Genomic DNA, 4,777 nt, shown 5'->3' with positions numbered 1-4,777 from the left:
ATGTGCGTTACGGGGCATCGTTTCTCTCGCGCCGAATTCTCTCGAGCTGGGAAATCGCTCATTTTTGCGTCGCCAAATATCGTACGAACGCCGTGAAACTTCCACAGGCTTTTTCAGCAGATTTGCACCTGCACTCAAAAAAGTCAAAATTTGTACACATAGACCCCATCAAACGGGAGAAATTGGCCGGGATTGCTCTCATGTGCGTTACGGGGCATCGTTTCTCTCGCTCCGAATTCCATCGAGCTGGGAAATCGCTCATTTTTGCGTCGCCAAATATCGTACGAACGCCGTGAAACTTCCACAGGCTTTTTCAGCAGATTTGCACGTGCACTCAAAAAAGTCAAAATTTGTACACATAGACCCCATCAAACGGGAGAAATTGGCCGGGATTGCTCTCATGTGCGTTACGGGGCATCGTTTCTCTCGCGCCGAATTCCATCGAGCTGGGAAATCGCTCATTTTTGCGTCGCCAAATATCGTACGAACGCCGTGAAACTTCCACAGGCTTTTCCAGCAGATTTGCACGTGCACTCAAAAAAGTCAAAATTTTTACACATAGACCCCATCAAACGGGAGAAATTGGCCCGGATTGCTCTCATGTGCGTTACGGGGCATCGTTTCTCTCGCGCCGAATTCTCTCGAGCTGGGAAATCGCTCATTTTTGCGTCGCCAAATATCGTACGAACGCCGTGAAACTTCCACAGGCTTTTCCAGCAGATTTGCACGTGCACTCAAAAAAGTCAAAATTTTTACACATAGACCCCATCAAACGGGAGAAATTGGCCGGGATTGCTCTCATGTGCGTTACGGGGCATCGTTTCTCTCGCTCCGAATTCCATCGAGCTGGGAAATCGCTCATTTTTGCGTCGCCAAATATCGTACGAACGCCGTGAAACTTCCACAGGCTTTTTCAGCAGATTTGCACGTGCACTCAAAAAAGTCAAAATTTTTACACATAGACCCCATCAAACGGGAGAAATTGGCCGGGATTGCTCTCATGTGCGTTACGGGGCATCGTTTCTCTCGCGCCGAATTCCATCGAGCTGGGAAATCGCTCATTTTTGCGTCGCCAAATATCGTACGAACGCCGTGAAACTTCCACAGGCTTTTCCAGCAGATTGGCACGTGCACTCAAAAAAGTCAAAATTTGTACACATAGACCCCATCAAACGGGAGAAATTGGCCGGGATTGCTCTCATGTGCGTTACGGGGCATCGTTTCTCTCGCTCCGAATTCCATCGAGCTGGGAAATCGCTCATTTTTGCGTCGCCAAATATCGTACGAACGCCGTGAAACTTCCACAGGCTTTTCCAGCAGATTTGCACCTGCACTCAAAAAAGTCAAAATTTTTACACATAGACCCCATCAAACGGGAGAAATTGGCCCGGATTGCTCTCATGTGCGTTACGGGGCATCGTTTCTCTCGCGCCGAATTCTCTCGAGCTGGGAAATCGCTCATTTTTGCGTCGCCAAATATCGTACGAACGCCGTGAAACTTCCACAGGCTTTTTCAGCAGATTTGCACCTGCACTCAAAAAAGTCAAAATTTTTACACATAGACCCCATCAAACGGGAGAAATTGGCCCGGATTGCTCTCATGTGCGTTACGGGGCATCGTTTCTCTCGCGCCGAATTCCATCGAGCTGGGAAATCGCTCATTTTTGCGTCGCCAAATATCGTACGAACGCCGTGAAACTTCCACAGGCTTTTTCAGCAGATTTGCACGTGCACTCAAAAAAGTCAAAATTTGTACACATAGACCCCATCAAACGGGAGAAATTGGCCCGGATTGCTCTCATGTGCGTTACGGGGCATCGTTTCTCTCGCGCCGAATTCTCTCGAGCTGGGAAATCGCTCATTTTTGCGTCGCCAAATATCGTACGAACGCCGTGAAACTTCCACAGGCTTTTTCAGCAGATTTGCACCTGCACTCAAAAAAGTCAAAATTTTTACACATAGACCCCATCAAACGGGAGAAATTGGCCCGGATTGCTCTCATGTGCGTTACGGGGCATCGTTTCTGTCGCGCCGAATTCCATCGAGCTGGGAAATCGCTCATTTTTGCGTCGCCAAATATCGTACGAACGCCGTGAAACTTCCACAGGCTTTTCCAGCAGATTTGCACGTGCACTCAAAAAAGTCAAAATTTTTACACATAGACCCCATCAAACGGGAGAAATTGGCCCGGATTGCTCTCATGTGCGTTACGGGGCATCGTTTCTCTCGCGCCGAATTCTCTCGAGCTGGGAAATCGCTCATTTTTGCGTCGCCAAATATCGTACGAACGCCGTGAAACTTCCACAGGCTTTTTCAGCAGATTTGCACGTGCACTCAAAAAAGTCAAAATTTTTACACATAGACCCCATCAAACGGGAGAAATTGGCCGGGATTGCTCTCATGTGCGTTACGGGGCATCGTTTCTCTCGCTCCGAATTCCATCGAGCTGGGAAATCGCTCATTTTTGCGTCGCCAAATATCGTACGAACGCCGTGAAACTTCCACAGGCTTTTTCAGCAGATTTGCACGTGCACTCAAAAAAGTCAAAATTTTTACACATAGACCCCATCAAACGGAGAAATTGGCCGGGATTGCTCTCATGTGCGTTACGGGGCATCGTTTCTCTCGCGCCGAATTCCATCGAGCTGGGAAATCGCTCATTTTTGCGTCGCCAAATATCGTACGAACGCCGTGAAACTTCCACAGGCTTTTTCAGCAGATTGGCACGTGCACTCAAAAAAGTCAAAATTTGTACACATAGACCCCATCAAACGGGAGAAATTGGCCGGGATTGCTCTCATGTGCGTTACGGGGCATCGTTTCTCTCGCTCCGAATTCCATCGAGCTGGGAAATCGCTCATTTTTGCGTCGCCAAATATCGTACGAACGCCGTGAAACTTCCACAGGCTTTTCCAGCAGATTTGCACCTGCACTCAAAAAAGTCAAAATTTTTACACATAGACCCCATCAAACGGGAGAAATTGGCCCGGATTGCTCTCATGTGCGTTACGGGGCATCGTTTCTCTCGCGCCGAATTCTCTCGAGCTGGGAAATCGCTCATTTTTGCGTCGCCAAATATCGTACGAACGCCGTGAAACTTCCACAGGCTTTTTCAGCAATTTGCACGTGCACTCAAAAAAGTCAAAATTTTTACACATAGACCCCATCAAACGGGAGAAATTGGCCCGGATTGCTCTCATGTGCGTTACGGGGCATCGTTTCTGTCGCGCCGAATTCCATCGAGCTGGGAAATCGCTCATTTTTGCGTCGCCAAATATCGTACGAACGCCGTGAAACTTCCACAGGCTTTTTCAGCAGATTTGCACGTGCACTCAAAAAAGTCAAAATTTGTACACATAGACCCCATCAAACGGGAGAAATTGGCCCGGATTGCTCTCATGTGCGTTACGGGGCATCGTTTCTCTCGCGCGCGAATTCTCTCGAGCTGGGAAATCGCTCATTTTTGCGTCGCCAAATATCGTACGAACGCCGTGAAACTTCCACAGGCTTTTTCAGCAGATTTGCACGTGCACTCAAAAAAGTCAAAATTTTTACACATAGACCCCATCAAACGGGAGAAATTGGCCCGGATTGCTCTCATGTGCGTTACGGGGCATCGTTTCTGTCGCGCCGAATTCCATCGAGCTGGGAAATCGCTCATTTTTGCGTCGCCAAATATCGTACGAACGCCGTGAAACTTCCACAGGCTTTTCCAGCAGATTTGCACGTGCACTCAAAAAAGTCAAAATTTTTACACATAGACCCCATCAAACGGGAGAAATTGGCCGGGATTGCTCTCATGTGCGTTACGGGGCATCGTTTCTCTCGCGCCGAATTCCATCGAGCTGGGAAATCGCTCATTTTTGCGTCGCCAAATATCGTACGAACGCCGTGAAACTTCCACAGGCTTTTCCAGCAGATTTGCACGTGCACTCAAAAAAGTCAAAATTTTTACACATAGACCCCATCAAACGGGAGAAATTGGCCCGGATTGCTCTCATGTGCGTTACGGGGCATCGTTTCTCTCGCGCCGAATTCTCTCGAGCTGGGAAATCGCTCATTTTTGCGTCGCCAAATATCGTACGAACGCCGTGAAACTTCCACAGGCTTTTTCAGCAGATTTGCACCTGCACTCCAAAAAGTCAAAATTTTTACACATAGACCCCATCAAACGGGAGAAATTGGCCCGGATTGCTCTCATGTGCGTTACGGGGCATCGTTTCTCTCGCTCCGAATTCCATCGAGCTTGGAAATCGCTCATTTTTGCGTCGCCAAATATCGTACGAACGCCGTGAAACTTCCACAGGCTTTTCCAGCAGATTTGCACCTGCACTCAAAAAAGTCAAAATTTTTACACATAGACCCCATCAAACGGGAGAAATTGGCCCGGATTGCTCTCATGTGCGTTACGGGGCATCGTTTCTGTCGCGCCGAATTCCATCGAGCTGGGAAATCGCTCATTTTTGCGTCGCCAAATATCGTACGAACGCCGTGAAACTTCCACAGGCTTTTCCAGCAGATTGGCACGTGCACTCAAAAAAGTCAAAATTTGTACACATAGACCCCATCAAACGGGAGAAATTGGCCGGGATTGCTCTCATGTGCGTTACGGGGCATCGTTTCTCTCGCTCCGAATTCCATCGAGCTGGGGAAATCGCTCATTTTTGCGTCGCCAAATATCGTACGAACGCCGTGAAACTTCCACAGGCTTTTTCAGCAGATTTGCACGTGCACTCAAAAAAGTCAAAATTTGTACACATAGACCCCATCAAACGGG

Source organism: Lampetra planeri, chromosome 4 (genome assembly GCF_965212315.1).
Source record: "Lampetra planeri chromosome 4, kcLamPlan1.2.h2, whole genome shotgun sequence".
NCBI classification, from domain to species: domain Eukaryota; kingdom Metazoa; phylum Chordata; class Hyperoartia; order Petromyzontiformes; family Petromyzontidae; genus Lampetra; species Lampetra planeri.
Note: the sequence above shows the minus strand (reverse complement) of the source record.